A 22,344-nucleotide genomic window follows, 5' to 3' on the forward strand; every position below is an offset into this window, starting at 1 on the left:
TGTGGTAGATGAGTAACCATTCATTCATGTTAATAGAAACGTTAAATTTATTTATAAACATTCTTTATTTATTATCAGACATTTTCGATAGGGTAATAGTATTATAAAGCTTTCGTTCCTTTACGATATTAAACCTAACAACTATTAAATAAACGTTTTAACGTCGTATTCTTTTGAGGGAAAGATTTTTCCAAGTTCTCTGTAAACCTCTGAATTTCGATGTTGAGTATGTATTTTATTTTTCTCTAATTTACTTTTTACTTAGATGTAGGAATGAATGATTACTTCTTCAACCACAAAAATCGTTGCCTTAGTTCATAAATTACATACCACTTTGATAAATTTGTTAAAAAGTAACAACTTTGATTGTTATATTTGTATGTTTCTAAACTATCAACCGACACAACGTTCTCAAATGTTCTTTCGCGCTCGAAAAAGCCAATCCCATCATTCCTTGCGCGCGCATTTCACCGAATATAAAAAGGACCAATCACATATTTTTCATTTGAATCGATTGGCAATCTAATTCAGTGTTGCCAAGTGCATTTAATGAAAAAGCAGATAGTTCAAGAACTGAATTTGAAATGAGGTAATAGAAAATATAATTAAAATTTGTACTTGTACATGTAAAATAAAGTAAGAAGAGATTATTTTGTACCCCAGGTTTATAAAGATTACAAAGTTTCTCTTTTGATAACATAAAGCACAGCTTACAAAAATAAAATAAAATATTTATTAATTTAAATGTCTTTCTATAATGTTATACTAATTCTCGTTCGAAATATTTAATTTTCGTCCTCGTTTTACTGCGATATACAGCGTGACCTTTTGCGGGGCCGGGTTCAAAAATTGTTCAGGGCCTAAATTCACGTTCAAATCCTACACTTAAATTTTACAACGAGGAATTATTTATTTACAAATGCTATACAGGGTGTCCCAAAAATGTTGTAACACCTTGAAAGGGGTGGTTCGGGAGGTGATTTGAAACAACTTTTTCCTTAGCGAAAATGTTGTCCGAGGCTTCGTTGAGGAGATATTAACGGAAAACACTGACCAATCAGCGCGAGTATGCGGGTGGAGCGTAGGCTACGCGCTAGGCGACTGCGCTCATACGCTATCGCAAGCCGCTCCACCCGCATACTCGCGCTCTGATTGGTCAGTGTTTTCCGTTAATATCTCCTCAACGAAGCCTCGGACAACATTTTCGCTAAGGAAAAAGTTGTTTCAAATCACCTCCCGAACCACCCCTTTCAAGGTGTTACAACATTTTTGGGACATCCTGTAGATTTTTTATAAGATGAATACTTTGATGATTTTTGTCACTCCTTTCAATTTAATCATCGCTACTAAAAAAATGTGTTGCATCACAGCAAAAATTGCTTTCATTTGTTAATGGTATCATCAGTCTGTAAAAAGTTAATAAAAATCGGTACCTTTTAATTCAGTAATTTTCGTGGACCGCGGGGCCTTTTAAAACGCGGGGCCGGGTTCCGGCAAACGCGCTGAACTTGCCTTGCGCCGGCCCTGGCGATATAATATGCTAACATGCAATTTAACATGATGACTATTAAAATAATACTGAAATATTACATAATAAGATGAAGCTGTAAATGTAAAAAGTATGAAACTTAAAAGAAAATGAACAATAAAATTAGTAGATTTTTGAAATCAATAATAGACATGGCAACACTGATTCAATCCCGACCGATGCTTCTTCCAGAAGGTGTCGCCATCTTCAGGTACAGACTTTTTTGAAACGCTCCGAAATTCTCGCGCTCAGCCGGCCAGGCGGCAATCTGCGAAGCTGCGTTAGTGATTAGTGTTCTTTCGTGTAGTGCTTGCGCGTGTTCTCAAGTAGAATTCTGTCAATAATCATTTTCTCTCCTCAAAATCGAGTGTCACCATTGTTTATACAGTGAAGAAGTCGCGATGATCGTTCGCCAGTAAATTAAAGGTGAGTGTCCCTCTGCGTAAGTGTGCCTTTTATCGGATCAACTATTGTTACATGTGCAATGCCACGACGGTAACTCTTTGTACGCTTGGTAAGTCAGCAACTTGGTTACATTAGCAAGCGAAACGATCGCTCCCACAAGATTGTGGCGGGTATCAATAATGTTTACGATTAATTTAGCGTGGAGAAAAGCACATTTCATAAATCGTGACGCAGTCACGCGATTTAACACATATTCCGTTAATTTCGGTAGCAGTTTTGTTTACGATGAATTGAGACATAAATGCATCGTTTGGTTCGTAATTGGAGACGAGATAATGCGATCGTCGAAACGTAAGACAAATATCGACGAATTTTGCCTCTTTATGAATTGCATCTAGTTACGTTCGAATCATATTAAAGCAAACATGATGCATCGTCAGATAAGACGTCGCTCGTTAAATTCCCTGATACGTTTTCAAATATGAGCCTTGTTTTCGATTCGTACTCTTCGTCATTTTCATTTGTACGTTCGCGGGTTTAACGAGTTTGGGCTCCCACTACTGGTAGACATGGGCAAGATTCTTATCTAGATAAAAAGTCAAATAACGAACAAAAGAAAATTATTTTACCTTTTATCTGTTCGATAATGATTACAATCAGAATTATAGAATAAAATTATATTAAACGATTGAAAGTGTTTTTATTCGTTATCTATTACTCGAATAAATATTTATAAGTTAACGCGTACGTATACAAATTGGAGGATGATGTTTTTACAGTCTCAAGCAAGTAATTATTCGTCTAAAAAGAAACTGGTAAATAATAACTTCAATCAGATTGTAATAATATCATCTTTTGATTTATTATTCGAATAAAAGTTTCATCATCTTTGACTACCGGACACTGCAACATCTCATTTTTCACAGATGTGATTTTTTAGCAAGTACAGTCTGTTTTACATGTACTTTGAGCACATGAAACGTATATATAGTTATTTCATATGGAATTTTGAATCAAAGAAAAACTGTGTAGACAAACGGTTTATAAATAGAGATAGAGATATATTAGGAACGTGAAAAGAGACTGTACGAATGCTTCGATCAATTAGTTCTCAATTCAGTCAACGAAATTGATTTTCAGTTATCGATTATAGTTTCTTGTCGCCACAGACACACCGTAACTCGATTGCCAGTCGATGCAATTCATCTAATTTATACGATTGAAATCGAGATCACAATCGCATTGCATCGAGTATAACAATTCGAGTTATGTATCATTCACAGATAAAATAGTTTTTTACTAAATTTTAGTGAAACTTATATGTAGATAACAAATAAATATATTAGGTGTAGAAAATATTAGTATGTCTTTATACTCAATCATTTATAACTCTAGTTTAAGGAGGAATATTTAATTATCATTTTATTATGTTGAAATACCAACCTTCATAATTATCAAGTATAGTTGTAATCTGTTAGAGAAATAATAATAAACAGAATCGTGTGACCACCAAACCTCGCATATATGCATTTATCGTAATAGTCATTAGGTTACCTTCGATTATGAAATGTATTAACATAATAAGAACATAACAAAATGACGAGTAAATATTTCTACTTAAACTAGAGTTATAAATGATTGAATATAAAAGTACATAATTAATTTTTGCCTCTAATATACATAATGTTAAAATAAATTCATAAACGTCCGTTTATTTAAGTTACGTCTTTTAAGCAAAATATATTCTACAAACAAAGTGAAGATTCATTTTTACATTAATTTTGTAGTAATTGTCGCGCGAAATACTTCCTTGTTATTGTTCCTTTTTAATCAGTAGCAACTAAACATTGTTTTGTGCAAAATTGCAATCACAGGAACAACATTCACTGCTGTGATCTGGTTTATTGATAACCGTGATGTAATTTACAGGCATTATCATCCGCTTCGTTGTTGACTTACTGCTAAATCGTTATAGTTGCAGTAATATAATAACTAATTAACGATACAAATATTCTATAAATTCTACGTAGAGTTCAGAGTATTATACAGGGTGTTTCGTTTAAATAGAAATGATTAAATATCTCGTGAGGGGATGAAGCTATCAAAAAAATGTTTTCACAAAAGTTATTTGGTATAGAGAGCAAATTATACAGTATAAATAGTGGGGGAGATTTAACAAAGTAATTTTGAGATGATCCTATGGCTTTTTTATAAAATTTAATATGCCACTCAAAACTGTAATATTATTAAATGTTACTAAATACATATCTGAAATGGAATGTAACAACAACAAATTTGATAGTAATAATTTAAGATGTAGGTATATTAATTATTCATTGAAGGTGATAAGTGTCCACAGATTTATGGATTGGGCCGTATACATACGCATAGGTAGACGTGAATGTATTTGAACAGCATTAATTATTTGATGCATAATCTAAGATAAAATGAATGCAAAGTAATTTATCACCGTTACGTTAGCGCACAATACCTAATGATAGGAATAGTGTAGATAACTTTCCAAATGGATATAATACATGTTTTTGTATTCATGCATAAGCGACAATGTCAGATAATCATATACGTGTGTATATAAAAATGCACGCGAAACTTTGTTATAGTATAACTGAGATAGTGGCGTGACTAAAGGCATTACAATAAATAATTTGTAAGAAATAAAAAAAGGATATAAAAAATATTTTTTTTTCAATATATATGTTTCTATTTTACATGCAGGTTTAGAGTCGAATTAATTACTGATAGTTAATAGTGTAAAATAATAATTTTTCTGGTATTTTCTAACGAGGTTTATTAAATTAGTTTATACTAATGAAACTTTATACTAATTATTGTATGCGTGTAAAGTGTAAGTGGGCGGCCTTCTGTCGAATGCACATTTTATTACAGATAAGTCTCGTTTGCCAAAGTTCACGCATCATTTTTATTCGTCCGTTTCAACTTGCTGGTATTTCACGTTTATCGTTAAATATTATTTCGTCAATTTTGTCAATGCAAAATTTTCCAACATTCTAGGTGCAAATAATAGATAGTTCCCCTTTTATATCATTTTTAAACACGCAATAATCAGTATTAAGTTTCATAAAATTAATTTCTTTCCTTTAAGTGTGAATAAAGGTGTGTAAATTAGAAAACTAGTTATTTACTTTATACTTTACAATTTCAAAATTGCACGAATATTTGTATTCGTTTTAAAATCAATCAAACTTACATCATTGCATTGATATTACGCATTTAGACGAACATAATATTCTTACTTATTATTATTAGATATTTATACAAACATAATTATAATTTATTCGAATTATTTGCGGAAATTTCTTTGTACAGGCTGTGTCCTTATAATCTGGACACTTAGAGAACAAGGAAAATTTCCCAGATAGAATATTTATAAGAACATTTTATTCGGTTGGAAAATTCAATGGAGGTGCTTTTTTATTTTGAGTTGTAAAATAGATCTTTTTCAAATGCTTGTTGTTTAAGGTCTTCAGTATATTTCTATCAATTTATATAAATATCACATTAATTACAGGACAATTGTAAATTTAACAAGATCTTGTACATAGATGTACAAATAAACGTACCAAATTTCAAAATTTCACATCCAATATATTAGCAGCAAAATAAATCATGAACATTGCTTAGAGACTGGTACAGATATAGTTACCCCCTTAAAAACTAAAGCTACCAATTTATCTTATTCTAATATTACATAAAACGTTAAATGACTTTAAATAGTGTTACCAGGAAGAGAATAATAATAATAACCGTCACGAAAATAATGTAAATAATTAAGTGAAGTTTTCCCTATTAAAATAAGACCAAACACTGTCACATTCGGACTATTGTTAATTATGCGGGGTGTCTCTAATGTCTAGACATATTGAATATTATAATTAAATAAGATATTCTTATAAATATCCCATCTAGAAAATGGTCCATATTCCCTGTGTTTAAATTTTAAGGACAGCCTGTTTAAAGAAATTTCCGAAAATGATTCAAAAAAATCATTTTTGTATAAGTATCTAATAGCAATAAGTAAGAATATTATGGTCGTTTAAATGCATAATATCAATGCAATAATTTAAGTTTGATTGATTTTAAAAGAAATGTAAATATTTGTACAATTCAAAACTGGAAACGGATAAAATAAATAAAGAAATAAATAACAGGTTTTCTAGTATACACACTTTTATTCGCACTTAAAAGAAAGAAATTAATTTCGTGAAACTATATGTTTATCATTAAGACACATTATTAAGAGGACAGATCATACAAACATACACTACACACGTGTATACGTAACCGTATCGGTAGTTTGCGCTCATGTTCTAGCATATGCGGTTGTGTGTGTGCAATACGTAATAGAAGGTTAAGCTAGGTTGACCGACCATGATGCAGAGTGCATGCGTAACGAATAGCTCGCTCCGATCGCACGAGCACACACGTACGCGAGAGTAAAAACACGATACGTGCATGTGCCCGCTTAGATGATAAGCGGTGACACGACGTTATATCATCGTCTACGGGGCGCATGGCGCATATTGTAGCACGATCTCCACAGTTCTTTCACCCACTCGATTCGGTCGCGTTGCACTGCTCATACGTGCAACGTACAATACTGTGTAAAAGTATTAGGCAACCATACGAAAGTAGTATACAACTATTAAGTGGGTATCCTGAATTAGGAGGTGCAAAAAAAGCGGTTTTTCCTATTTTCATACATATTTGAGTAGTCTGTACAAATTTTTTCAACAAGAAATATTCAAATTCAGTTGACTGTGACGCACATTTCTAGAGCACCTCACAATTAAAACCTCCTGTCGGCGGGAAAGACATAGGTCGTAATTTTGATTTGACACAAAAAAACCAAAAGAAATTTTCATTTTCATACATTTTTCTTCTGTGTGACCTAAAAAAATTCATACAAAAAAAATTTTACACAACTTTTCTATCAAGTTAAAGTAATTTTTTTCATCCAAAGAATTCGTTTTTTCTTTCAAACTTGCAGTAATTTCACATTTCACCATTTTTGCGGGTTTTTCTTAGTCCGTACTAGTATCGGTCTACATGTAAACTTAATATGTGTTTAATGAATGAATTTATCTCTAATATGTTAAGATACATAATCTAGATGAGAGGAACATACAATTTATTTATGTATCTCGCATAACTTTCCATATTGTGAATGTTTAATTTTAATATTTTAAGAATGTTTAAGAATTTAAGAAAATATAATATTACGTTGTCCCAAAAGTTTCTTTCGTTTTATTAATAATTAATTCATACACAATATTTTATGTTTTATGTTACATTACAAAATTCTGTACAATTCATTTCGTTCCATTACTGTTACAGCATCAATGTCTAAGAAATTAGACTGTCTATTTATATAAACACTGTCAGAGAAAATAATTGAATGTAACTCACGAAAGAAACTTTTGGGACATCCTTATATTTTTACATTAAGTGTGCGTGGACATATGTGAACACCTAAGCCTTTTACACAGTACTGTAAATCGGTTTGATCGGTCATATACAGTTGAATACTCTAAAGGAAAACAAAATTTAATAATTTTATTTATAATAAGAGTATTAATTTTTTTTAATCCTACTACTATTGAAAAATACAGCTTATAAACAAGTTAAGAAAACTGAGATACAGTCAACAGCCATAAGTGCACATAAAGTGGTCTTTGGTCAAGGTATTCGTTCAAAATTGTGCTCCACGATTGATTTATATATTATTGAGTTGCATAAACGTTTTCATAAAAAAAATACGTAATAAAAGACACGAGCTATTCGCTAAGTCATTATGAGTAAAAAGTTAGCTCGCGATTAACATGATTTTTATTTACCAGTGAACCAGAAGAAATGAAAAATCTCTAACACTATCGATATAATCGCAATTGTGTTCACATATATCCACAAACAGTTAATGTAAAAGTATTATATTTTCTTAAATTCTTGAACATTCTTAGAATATTAAAATTAAAGATTCATAATATGGAAAGTTATACGAGGTACATAAATAAATTGTATGTTCCCCTCATCTAAATAATGTATCTTAACTTATTAATTTATTAGACTTAATATCTGTATACTACCTTCTAGAATCCCGTAAAAACTTGCGACAAAAACAGTGAAACAAAACATGAAGAAGAAAATTGCATTCCCTCTTATCACTCATACTACCAAGTCAGTCAATTTGACTCATGTACCTCAAAATTTTTCTAAAAATCACTCAACTATTAACAGTGGTTTCACCTCGATTTTTAGGGACGACTATCATAATATAGAATTAATTTTACTGATAAATTATTTTTCTTCCCCTCTCTCAAATTATAAAGACACATACTGTTGAGCGTAATTATAGCACCACCCATATTTTAAAATATTTCTTTCCTTTGACTTTTTATTTGGTATAAAATAAAATCAGTTGCAGGAAATGAAAAGCAATTTCAGATAATATATTTATCATATTCTCTCAGATCGTACAATTGATCTATTTTCATTGCTATTCAAACGTTCGTAACATTTAAAAACGTAGGTGATCCTACGATTAGGTATTCTTCACAGTCTAGTTGTATATACGACAGATATACGTTGATCTCGGTTGTTCTAGTGTTAATCCCTGTATAAAAGCAGAATTCCTCTTCTTGGAACTTTCACGTTGACCTTCTCATCGTGCGTAAGGCCCAGTAGCTCATTATACGGACAATTGACGCTCCTTTATACTATGCGTACAATACATTGAGTAATAATATATTTATATAATTTATATCTAACAAACAAAGATCGGTACTCGTGCAATTTGTTCTGCTGGTATAATCTTTTCACAGAAAAATTAATTAGTCACATTCAAGACCGCGATAAGGTTTTCTTTCATTAACGACGACTGGGAGAGAAAGTAGGAACTGGCAGTAGTATACTACCGTCTCTGGTTAGGCCTTTGTTATGCAGACGCGCTGATCTACTGACCCGCTTATGTAAGAAACTTCACTGGCACACCCGTGTACCCTAATGTAATCATAAATAATTCCCGTTATGCTTGTCATACACATTAACCACTTTTAGGGTGGATTCAGTTCCATTCAATGGAAAATATCGTATTCAGATTCCTGTACTTAATTCTACTGAATGCATCAACTTTGTTTTGCGCATGCTTTTAATTCTTATATAACTGCTTTTTACAAAGAAATGGTTGCCACTTATGAATGATTTAGCGGTACTTTATTTATGCCTTTTATTATGCTTTTTATTATGAAACTAGAAGGCAAGATTTATAACTAAGTTAATGATTGTTAGTTGAGCTAAGGAAAAGACTTAATCGTTTTCTTCCAACAATATTTATTTAACTATTATCTACTCTTAACATTATACTTCAAATAAATTAAAATTAATCTTTATTTCAAGGATTTATTCCGTTTGCGCCCATCTAAAGATAATTCAAAATCTTGAAATTTTATTATTTTGTTAAGTATTAAATTGTAATGGTTGGTAGACAATATATATTATCTTTTGCTTTATAAAATACTTACGGAATCCCTAATTCTTTAGATCGCTCATGTAACATGTGTAAAACATTTCAATTATAGACATCTCGAGTGATTTCATAGAACTGAGAAGTATCTGATGTTTATATGTATAAATCGTTAGTTTAAACGCCTTCCTATTACTCTGTCATCCTATTATTCGATTATGAAGGATTAATGAATTGTGGAAGGATTTGAAATACTTTGAAAACAAAATTTGAAAAAAATTGCTCATTTTAAGAGTCTTAACGAGCATCTTATTATTTGAACGTTCAAAGTTGAACCTGAATGCTAATAGTTACACTTTTCTTGTTATTAAATTTGTTGAAGTTTATTATAATATTTTCTAAAATATATGAACAAAATAAATTTTTAACGATATCTTATCACGATTTTATTTGAAACAAATATTAAGATTTCGTTATACATTTAAACTTTGAATTACCATTTTAATTTTGATATTTCATGTATCTTGAATAAAAGATAAAGGATTTTTCAGAAAAGACTTTAGGATTTTGTTTTTTAATGGCGAAATATCTATCAACATAGTTGTGGTGACTATAACATTCTTATTTTATTAAAAAACAAAATCCCAAATCTTCTTTTGGAAAACCCTTGATATAAAAGTTCATACAAGCTTATTTAAGCTCATGTAAGACTGATAAACGATGGTCTTACTTTTATTTCGTACCTGACAGCTTTTTTATTTCGATACATTAATCCGAGCAATTAGATGTTTTTACGTCAGCGATTACCGATACAAGGGATTTCGCAAAATTTCCGCGATTGATACAAGTTCTCGACGGTCGGGTGCAAAATTACGAGCAATAGTTTCCTCTTAGGCGGAAACTACGAATACAATCGTCCGTCAATAAATATATATAGCAGTATACACGGTCACCAGTGCTTCGTACACAGTTTAAACATTACGTAATACGTCTTGCGTGTTTTGCGGTGCGCATTACCTCATATCGAAGCAATTCTCGAGTCTAGCGCGGTCATTTTCCCACCGTGGCTACCCTCCCTCCTGGCTCAAATATGCGTGAACTTGCTTCCGTTTCAGAAAAGATACTCCGCGGAAAAATAACTATTTCCTTCATCTTGCGAAACACAGGATGCTGGGTGATACAGCATGAATTTGCGTTAGAAATACATTGAAACCTATATCCCTACCAATGATTCCATTTCGAATGTTTAATTATCGCATAACATTCATATAAACTCTTTGAATCGCTGCAGCGTGGGCTAAAATTCACTCGTACTATGACAAAAATATTTTTATTTATAAATAGACTGCGAATCTATATCCGTTTATAGGAAATTTGAATGTGTAAGAACCTACAAAATGCAAACAATATGCAAGAATATAAAAAAGATTGAAAATAAAGTTTATGTTTATAACATTTGTACAATAAAATAAATCCTTATTTAAGTACAATGTTTGTAGGCACGTTTGCAAAGATTTTATTTTGCATAAAGATTCGCAGTCTATTTATAAGTAATCAAAGTAAACTTAGGTTTAATGGTAAGATTCCAGGAATGTATCAATCATTTATAATATTATATACTATATAATATCATAATATCATAAAATAGTACCATATAAGAAGTCTATTTTGCAGTTCGTAATCACGATAAGTGAAACAGTCATATTACGATTCCTATTTTTTTCTCAAATTACATTTATCTGGTATTCTACTGTGATAAATATAACTGTTACTAATTATTAAACTATTCGATTACTGTGTTTTACTAGAAATTTGTGTTATATGATACTATAAAGTTTTTAATGAAAAGAGAAAAAGTAAAAATCTACTTCCCGATTTTAGTCGTATATAAAAACATGGAATACTGGAAAACACAAAAAATATACGTAACGTCTGATGAATATATTCTACGATTAACATGATAGTACTGTTATTTCGTGCTGCATAAATGAACACATTTTTTAGTTATGTTTAGCGCATATTTAATATATTAGCTTGTATCGTCAGTGCATAAAATTCGTAGTGTAGTAGTAACTTTGGCAATTTTGAAATTATTTTAAAGAGCTTAAATAAGAATATCAAAAGTAAGAATCTGTTTTTTAGCCTAAAATAAAATAATACCCCCTTAAAATGTCGTGCCCAATCAACCTAATAAGACGACCCCTGAAATAAAAAGTTATAACTTTGGCAATTTAAACATTTTCTAAATATAATTTTTATGTTTTGACACATACTAAAGAACGGTTTAATGAACACATGAACAATTTTTTGAGATAACAAAAAAAAAATGGCGGCGTTTCGAAAATTTTTGTGAAGGCCTTAGACACGAAAACCGCGTGGGCTGTCCCATCATTATATTCTTTAGGTTGCATGTGAAAAAGAAAAAAAAAATATTAGATTGTTTCTGGAGTTTGTCGCAAGAGAGTAGCAATTGGATTTTTGCGATTACTTGATTAATTTTATAATTAATTTTTTTTTTAAGGATAGTACCCACCTGGCGAGCGCTCAGGGTGACCAGACGCCTTAAACAACAAGAATACCGAAAATATAATTCTATTTTTAGATCCAGAATAAAACGGGACACCCCCTTAATGCAAGAATTGTTCAATCGTTCGGCACCTCTGTAACAGTTTCAATCCAGCCGCAATTTCCTATTAAAGCTAGTTTCGACAATTGAGTAGGAAGACAGCAGACCCTGCAATTTTCGTCGCGTTAAATCTAAGTCGTGGCTAGAATACGTCCTTGGCGGTACGATGTTGCGAGAGATCAAGATCCGCGATTTGTACCGTCGGCGTCGGATTGCGTGTCCGTGCGCGATGCTACTTCCGTCGAGTAGTCTCGCTTTCGATAATACGGTTTCTTAGTCGTTCGCGACTCACGAAACGATCCATAGATCCCACTGGCTCGCGGTGTTTACGTAACACGATATCGGCCGAGTATAAATTTGGGAAGAGGGGGGGCGGCGCCCCTGAAAAGTGAATCATCGATCACACTTGCTAGGCTGCAACATGGGCGACGGCTTCCTCTTTAAACCTTGAATGAGTAATTTGTCCCTGAGGTGACACGATCCACAAGAAAATCGGCCAGTGGCACACGAGTAGCCTTCTGGAATTCCTTTCGTCGGAGGGCGGGTCGAAAGTAATTTTTTGGACAGCAAAAATAATTTATTTGACGGAGAACTATGTAAAAAAATATTCAATGTCTGTACCACAGAAACAAGTATTGTATTTTTGAAATTTGAGATAAATCTGTTTATTGTTACTTAACCCTCTATGAGCAAAATTTTGTTTTCTACAAACAACTTGCAAGGGCATTTAATTTGATACCTCAGGTCGGTGGTGCTGCGAATCGTCATCAATATTGTTATTGATTATCAGAGATATCATATAATTTTAAGACGTATACGTCATCTTGTGAAAAACCAAATATTATTTGGACAAATTTCGGTATATTAGCATGTGTCCTGAAAGTTACACGGGCCCATTAAAATGTCAAGAAAAAAACATTGCATCAACATGCAATGTGTACGATTTAACCGGATTTCTAATTAGAGTATAGGAGGTCAAATGATTTTAGAATTCATTGTTTAGTTGATCACGAAAGCAACAAACGAGATAATTGGGTATCAAGGAGATAATTTGATTTCAACTTTATTCTTATTTATCAATATTTTGGGTTTCATTGCGGACTCTTAGCATGGTATTATAAACGTACGGTTTATATTATTAATTACAACGTATTCGTGGATATTGCGTAATGTAAAAAACGTGTATAAGTATATGAAAAACGAGGTATACTAAATAAAGAAGTAGACCACATTTACATTACACGTATAAAAGTAAATTTTCATTCATATTCAGCAAAGTAAGTTCAAATCATGGAAAATATTTAATAAATACTTAAGGAATTCACCAAGAAACATCACTTTACATGAATGTTAATAATGTTAGCAATCTGTGATCTTAGGAATACAAATATTTAAAAACTATCTTGAATGATTTTTTAGTAGCTTCGGATAGTTGCAGTAAATATATATTTTTTAAACTGAATCTTATTATTACATTTAAAATAATGTATATTTCTCATAAAAATGAAACAATTATTTTTATCATATGCTAAATGAATTCTGGCTAATTTCACTTTGTTGAGAAAATCTCTATTCATAAATGTACGCAATTAAAATTTATAGATTGCGTCTTGTAATGTTCGACATTACAAAACAAACGCTGCATAAAAATGAGTGTAATTGAAATATTCATATACTGTCTACAATATTCTTATCTAAATATAAATTTCGAACGATGAATAAAAAATGAACAAGTTTCTTTTTTTTTTACAGATTGAATACTAAATAGAATTTAAATTACATAATTAAATTATATTTCATGTTGAATGGACAAAAATTTATTTGTGTAAATATCCAAACGAATATGTCGCGAATAAATCGCTAAAAATGTGATTTTATTTGACAACTATTATTCGAATCAAATTTTCTCTATCTCTGTCGTGTTATACGTACATTATAGTCGATGGTCGGTCTTTATACTTGTTCCCTCTACTTCGTACAGTAGATTTACTCATTTCTTTGACATATCGAATGGATATCGACGGATACAATGAATATAATGCGTATTGTACGTACAACACACATGGGCACGCGTTGCATCATCGTTTGTTTTCACGCATTGTAGCAGGAATTTAATCTTTTCCTTCGTAACATGGTTCTATAATCACATCGTTGATTTTCATTTTTATTACTAATAGACGATTAAATTGCCGTTCCACGCTAATGTTAAATTGCGTGGAACCAGTTACTGGGATCACATTCCTAACGCGCAAAGAATAGTAATGCAGAGATTTAATGTAACAATGCTTTATATCATTTCCTTGTGTTACTTCCTTATATTACATTTTCACGTATTTGAAAATTTGCTATATTACATACTGTGCATACCATTCTTGAACAAGAATGATATGAAAACCAATAGAAATGATAATATTACATAATGAATTATTTAAGTTCTTTAATTACTTTTATAGTGAGATGAATGTAGAATAAATCGCAATTGTTATACATTCAACTTGTACTTCTAATCGCTTTTAACATACTTCAACGAAATTATATTGACATTTACATCTTCAACAAATTTCAAGAATTTTGTTATTAATTTTCAATTGTATAAGTAATTCTATGTTGATAAGTACTACATAGGATCTACATTTATCTTAACTTAATTTGTTATTGGTTACAGAAAATTAGCGTTCTATAAGGAACAATGAAGTTGATACATATACTTGAAATGTATGATTTTTAAATATACGCTTAATAGTTTTGTTAGACCGTTGTGAAACATAAAATGTAAAATAATATATAAAATAAGATAATAATAACGGTAATAATTTGCAAATATTTATATTTAATAATTAATATTATTGTTCAATGTACACGAGTATTTAATCAATTCTTGTACTAAATGGAAGGAATTTGAATATAGTTATCTGAAGTTCTGTAATTGCAGGAAATACATTGACACATGTTAGATATAAATTATTCGGATTTATTACTTGTTCGTTGCAATTATGATATCGTCAAGGTTTTCACTAACTATTATATTTAAATTTGTTATCTACAGATATGAATAAGACCTCCGACCCCACTCCTCTTTCTTCCCTCCCTCTATTCAATATGTTCTATTTTAGATCAAACTTAACGTATTTGTGAAGATTCAAATCCACGCTGATTAATAAATGAAGACTTACATATGTGTATAGCCAGTTTGAGAATGTATACATTTTTTTCTTTACGTTTTGACATTGGTTATGTGCAAAAATGGGCAAAAATTCTGAGAATGGATAACAAATAAAATAAAAGTATAGAAATTTTTTTGTGACGTTATTTCGATAGAATAGTTACATTTCCTTTATTTATTGTGATATGTCTCATTTTATAGTTCAAATTTTGAGTAATCGAGTAATCGATAAACAATATTTTTTATCTTTTTCTCGTCGTTCGATTATTTTTTCCAAAATAAAAATATTGTTACCCTCTGCTTATTAATCCTTTAAAAAAATATGTTTATTTTATATTTATAAGTATTAACAGATTAAATAATGTAAGTATAACAGTGTGCGACAAAAAGTGTTGTATGCGCTTACATTAACTTGTTTCGCGAAATAAATGGTTCATTCTAAACGTATGTAAAAGGAAAGGAAACTTATCAATTCATATTAGTTACTACCATCATTATTCTGGAAATGATAAGATAAGATAAGATAAGAGGTCATTTACTATATCCTTCGCATTAACAAATCTGTTACTATTTATATTACATATGTAGTAATTATGTTTTGTAAAAGGACTTTAGGAGGAGTCGAAACATGAATAAGTAAAACATATGTATATACTAAATTTCTTGTATACAATGATTTAAGAGATTTTTCTCGATCGTCCAAAGAATTTATTCGCATTTCCAAGTTGCTGTTTTTCATGCATTATTGATACATAACTTCTCCAAGTAATACACGAGCTAGTTATCCAAGTAATTAACAGTTTGAATAAAGATGATTCTAAACTTTGTAATTAATTGTGTAAATCGATATTTTATAATTGATCATCGAACGAAGGAATTTGTACCGCAATAATCGTTCTCTCATTGAAAAAGAATTATTCCCGATGATTAGTCACGGCTTAAAAAAGTAATGTGTGTGTTTTGAAAATGCTTGCAACAGAGATAACATGGAAGCGATGCGCTGAACGATGTTTGCATATCCTCACGTCAATTTTTGCTTATCAATCGGTATTTAAAATAACGATGTTAATCACTGTTTGCAGTAGCATCACGCGTGCGCTTTTTTGCACAAATTTTCATTGAAAAAACGTTGATAAACTGTAATTAGGGAAATACAAACAAATCTGTGCAAAATGGATATATTAATACTGCAAAATCATATTTGGACTCAATATTGATTCTATGTATAAAGAAAAGTACGAATTTGATTTGTATCAACGAAAAGTTGATTATTATTATTAAATGATTTACCATACTATAATTAAAAGTCTGATTAAATCGAACTTATTCTTATATTTAAATAACATACTTCTATCGATATTTTAAATGTAATAACAAGATTCAATTTAAAATATAGATTGACAACAACTATTCGAAACAACTAGAAGATCATTCAAGACATTGTCTTCGATAGTTTTGTTATTATAATTATTTTGCAACAACGGCATACAAGTAACCTGACATTATTAATAATAATGAAACGAAAGATTTTACATAAAGAAACAATTCTTGATGGATTCACTTTCATTATATATAAAGTAAATATTTTTAAATATCTAGTTTGAATTTTTCTTTTGAATTAGTTTTACGAAATTTATGAATGAACATTTACATTTATATACGTAGCGTAAATTTGATCTGTTTCATAATTTAGTATACCACAATTTAGTACTCTTTTCTTTCCATATGTATCCGCTTTTATCATTGTACAATACCCATTAATACGATGTAATTAATAATATAAACCTTGCGTCCATAATTCCACATAAAGGGCCCACCTTTGACCCCTAAAATATGGATAGGAAGGTTAAAGTTGAAATCTGTTTGTTCTTTTGGCATTCCTGATCAGGTGACTGCTCCCGTAACTTTTCACATCTATAGAACACTTTATCTACCGGGCTATTTAGAAGCAGACTATAGTTCAAAAAAAAATTTTCTACAGTAGCATATGGCAATCTAGCCTAACAATAATTCCTCCATACTGTTACTAGGTACATTGAAAGCCAAGTCTGTTTCCAAACACTGAACATTGTAAGTAGACAACCACCAATACAGTAAATAAATTCGAATAACTAAATACTGCAATTAAAAAGCCTATAAATAGGCTCACGGTAAATAAAGTGTCAAGATGTCCACGAGTTATGTTTATATGTTCTCTTTAAGCGCCCATACTAAAGCCTAAAATATTAATTAAAAGAAGAAAGTTGGAATCGAATTATTTCCTTAGTATCCCTGTTCAGTTCACTGCTCTCGCGATCAAATAAAAAGGATGCACGTTTTCAATTTATCTCCTGATGTGGTATTCAGTGTACAGCCTTCGCAGCAAAAATTCTAAAATCATTTGACCCACCATACGTATCGTCAGCGGTGGTATAACCCAGTCAAGATCGCCGACGGGCATATATGGCTAACCAGAAACAGCGGCGGTGCACAGATCCGAAAAGGTCAAAGCATTTCAAATGCAAATAGCATTTCTCTCGTATGGATGCATAATACCGGCCAGTGATTGCACGACACGGGGTCCAGTTGGTTACCGTAACATCATTTTACCGTTGATAATTACTCGCATCTTGCGGCCAGCCATGTCAAATCAAATTCCTAAAAGATTGGCCGGGTCACGTCCGGACGCATGCTGCATTCACTATCGGGCTCACTTTCCCTATGCCGCTCGCGTAGCCCGTAATGTCTTGGGTGCTGCCTCTAATTTCTTGTGACTTCGCATCGCTGACCGATATCCACCCAGGTCGCTGTAAAATGAACTATGAATTCAAAAACTTTTAAACGCTGAGAAAATTAATTCACGAATGTGGCGTCGTATTAAAGCAAATGTTGATTCTGAGTTTTCCCTGTTTTAATGGAATTAACTAACTTTAATGTGGACATGACTGGGAATGAAAAAAGGGGCACAATTATTGTGAACGAAGAAGTCAAGGTACTACAGTTACATTTTTGAAAATATTTTTCAGCAACCTTCGCATATGTGTACTGTTAATATGAACCACTAAATTAGTGAAACGATGATTGGAAGGATTGTTTCAAAACTCAGATCAAAGTCCCTTAATATTGTCAATTCTTTGAGTATATCCATATTCCATACATTCATATTTATATTTATAACACTGCAAAGTTTTTGTATACTTATATTTGTACAAGCTAGGCCAAATGAATGTGTTACAGGGAAAAGATGAATGATTCAAAATGTGCTATATTTGTAAGACTATATATTTTTTTAGAAGTGCAATGGTGTATGTGCATTTGTTGGTTGGATTAGTTTTTTCAATCGAGCTGCATATTTCTTTTACATAGATTGAATCCTTTCGTCCTTTTCTGAATAACAAGTATGAATTTGCGAGACCCTTTTCAAATTTTAACCATGGCTGTATTTTTATTTTTATCCATTCTCTTAATAGTTAAACTTAAAATACATATTCCTCTTTATACATACTACACTTTTTTGATCTGTCTTTTATTGACATTATTTGCATTATTTTTATTTTGATACGGGAATTCGAATTTTGAAAAGAGAACCAATTAATATTTTTCCAACTTACTTGTTTTTTAATCATTAGAAATAAAGTTTGCATTTAAATCAATAATATTTAATGCAGTCATAACAAGTCATTCATTACTATTGTCAAATGTTTATGTTTATACTTTGTATTTCAACACTTAACCCAATATTTTTAATTTTATATTTCAATTTATCTATTTTCTTATCAGTTCCTGATTAGTTTAGTGCTTTAAAGAACGAATAGATGAAAACGTTAAATAGAAATGTTGAATGGTTTGTTATGACTGCTTCTTACGATATTAAATCGTTCAATACCATTGATTTTAATATTCACTGTGCTGAGAATAACTTTTGTATTATGGAAATGTTTGAAAACAGTCACAGTCTTTGAAAGTAACTCATCGGCGCGGCGGCGTGTATCTTGAACGTTAGACATCAGAGTATCGACCAGTTGAAAGCCGGTTTTTAAGTAATTAAAGTATGTACGTGTTGGCAGCGAGTGAGTTATCGCCAAAGAGGAACGAGTGAATGTTGATGTAACGTAAGAGAAGAATTATGTGTATAATTATCCGTAAAATGTTTCTATATTCAATTATTCGAATCAACTATTGTGAATGCCAAACATTGCATAATCGCATAGAGGAATGACACTCGTCAAAGACGATCGCGATAGTAAAACTTAAAAAAAAAAAAGAAACAAAGACTTCTTATCCACACGAATTAAATTTAAAAAAATTTGCGACATATATTATTTATATCCCATAGTGCAAATCTGAATGACTATGTTGACAGCAGAAAGTAGTATTAAAAGTAGACAGTCGATGACAGGACCTGTCTTTATATTCAGTTTTGTCAGAAGTAACAACGTAAATCACAGAGTGTTATGGTTCCTTTGTTTGTTTTTCGTAACCAGTTCTGTTGTTATATCAGCCCTAGGATAAGATAACGCGATACTCGAAATGACAATTTAAATAACGTAATTTCAGAAGCGCGCGGGTCTGGTTGGAAGAATGCGTCACGGAGTGGCAAGAAGGAACAATTACTTGTTAAGGGATATAATGTATTCCGCGCAATAGTCATCGATCAAGTAGTCGTGTGGGGTCGAAAAGCGCACGTGTTACGGAGTTATTACCGTGCGCGCAAGAGACAAAAAGATTCTCTTTAAGAATTTTTATTTCACATAATAAATAATTCTGTAATACCAATCTTTTTACGTACAATATTAGATATGTTAAACTAATGAAAAGAATTTGTTTTGCTATTTTTAATATTTTTTTTCATTGTTATAGTCACACAAAACTAGTCCCCGTTTTTATTGGTTGACACGATAATTTGACATTCAATCATTCGAAAACAAAAGATCAAAAAGATTATTAAAATATAGTTTTGTTGCTAATCTTTCTACTAGAATCAAACACCTCTGAATCTTTATATAATTTTGATCATTTAAAAATATACAAAACTATATTTTAATAATCAGTTTGATTGTTTGTTTCCGGATGATTCAGTGTCGAGTTATCGTGTCAACCATGAAAAAAGAGACGAATTTTATGTGGCTATTATCATTAAAAAAAAATAATTAAAAATGAATAATAATACTTTGTCTATTACTTTAACATGTCTACTATTATGGATAAAATTATTGTCACTCCATAATTATTTATCATGTGGAATAAAAATTCGTAAAAAATTCTTTTTTCTTTCGCGTACAATAATAGCCTTTCAAGGGAGGAGATCTTTTTTTTTATTGCATAAATGAATGATCCTTAACAAATTTTTTCTGTAACTTCAACTATGCATACAAACGCGTACAAAATTTCAAATAATTTCATTTCATTGAACCATTTGTTTATAGATTCATGAATAGAACCTTATTTTCAGCATTCTCGTGTCTCCCCCCTTAATTGTTTTCGTTGAGAAACGAAGCACGCGATCCGCGAAGGAAGCTTCGCAAATATTTGAAACGGCCTTGTCAGCGTTAGTTCCTACAAGTTTTACGTCACAGGTCAAGCACACATAGGGGACACTGAAAGCGAGTCGCGCTATCGGTGCACCGCACTTCGGGCTCATTACGTAACGGCGCTGCGCATTGATAAGGAAATAAGCCGGCCGCCTTGACATTGCCGGCTCCGTAAATACGAACTAGTTGTTCTTGTTGAAGATTCTTGCGTCGTCGATGCAATAAGTCTGCGACCTGCGCGCAGGGCTGTGTTCAGATTTTATAAACCCCTAGGCTGTAGGTACTGCTTTATGTCTTTAGGATTTTCGTTCTAATAACAAAATAGACCTGTCAATTAAGTCGTGATAGACATATTAATGTAAATATAGAGTGGGTGTAGAAAGTATTCGTACACCGATCAATTTCCAAAAAAACTATGTAAAATTGTAATTTATTAACTTATTTTTTATAAACAATGACATTCTACATATTCTCGGAAATCTCTAGAATAGATTACAAAAAAAAAATAGCTATTTATGTAAGTTGCGAAATTAACAAGAAAAAAACAATTAACCGATAGAATAATTGAAGCAATACGTATTCGTACAACTGTTTAATTTTTAAAATTTCATTAAAAAAAAAAAAGAAATTTGCATTAATTTACAAGTATATAATACTTCCTTCGTGGGATTTCCTTTTGATTTTATAATTATGGCAACTCTTCTCAGCATTAAATTAACTAAATTATTAGTTATTTGAATTATTAGTTATCTTCTTCAATTTCTCTATTAGAGCCATTTTTAACCGACTTCGAAAAGAAGGAGGTTACTCTATTCGACGTATATATATATTTTTTAAATGTCTGTTTACCGATTACGCTGAGATGGCTTGACCAATCGGAATGAATCGTGTTGCATCTTGTAGAGCATGCACCCCCCCCCCCCCCGGTGGTCCCATTATCACGACTTTTTGCGATTTGTCATTTTTTACCCGTTTTTTTTGCCAAAAAAACGTAATTTTGATTATGTATATTCGCCTAATACGCCGATATGGCTTGACCAATCGGAATGAATCCTGTTGCATCCTGTAGAGCATGTTCCCCCGGTGATCCTGCTGTCAAGACTTTTTGCGAAACCTCTTGCATCTAGTCGAATATTTCTTCCAGTTGGTCGCGTAAAAGAAACATTTTGTGATTTGTCATTTTTTACCCGTTTTTTTTTTTAAACAGAAACATTTTGTCTTGCTTCTTACTCCGAGACGGATGGACCAATCAGATTGAAACTTCTTGCATCTGGAAGAGCATTTGCCATTTGGTCTTATAACAAAACATTTGTCCTTGTCTTATTTTTTACCACTTTATATCACTTTTTATCGCAAAAAGCGTACTATTTCGCGTATGTTTGGCCTGAAACCGATGAAATTGATGAAACCCCTTACATTTTGCTGCCGGAGAGGTTTCCGCAATGATCACAGATGCAAAAATTTATGAATTTCTGTATTGTTTATAACTATTGTTATCGCAAAATTCCTATTATATGATGTAACTCGGTGACGAAATTATCGAGCGCGATGGAACCTTCCGCATTTCATAATAGATGAATTCGTGATGTTCCCATTTGCAATTATACAGGG

The 22,344-nt window shown here is 31.5% G+C and overlaps 1 protein-coding gene and 2 long non-coding RNA genes across 8 annotated transcripts in view; 1 reads left to right on the forward strand and 2 right to left on the reverse strand.

Moving 5' to 3' along the window:
- LOC128888137 (uncharacterized) overlaps positions 1–22,344 on the reverse strand; it is a 174,271-nt gene that overhangs the window by 135,336 nt on the left and 16,591 nt on the right. The window lies entirely within an intron of this gene.
- The window catches only part of LOC128888004 (protein cycle), a 101,767-nt gene continuing 81,218 nt past the window's right edge, over positions 1,796–22,344 (forward strand). For 4 of the 6 annotated variants that reach the window (XM_054144572.1, XM_054144580.1, XM_054144577.1 and 1 more), the window contains exon 1: positions 1,796–1,954. The gene's annotated coding sequence lies outside the window, so the exon portion shown is untranslated. Of the gene's footprint in view, positions 2,043–22,344 lie in introns of all 6 variants that reach the window. The other 2 variants (XM_054144573.1, XM_054144581.1) reach the window with 2 other exon arrangements.
- LOC128888141 (uncharacterized) lies at positions 21,572–22,207 on the reverse strand. Its single transcript, XR_008460195.1, has 2 exons — positions 21,848–22,207; positions 21,572–21,786 (listed from the first exon to the last, which is right to left on the reverse strand). It is a non-coding gene; the product is annotated as an uncharacterized LOC128888141 (long non-coding RNA).

This window comes from Hylaeus anthracinus, unplaced genomic scaffold (assembly GCF_026225885.1).
Source record: "Hylaeus anthracinus isolate JK02 unplaced genomic scaffold, UHH_iyHylAnth1.0_haploid 11989, whole genome shotgun sequence".
NCBI lineage: Eukaryota > Metazoa > Arthropoda > Insecta > Hymenoptera > Colletidae > Hylaeus > Hylaeus anthracinus.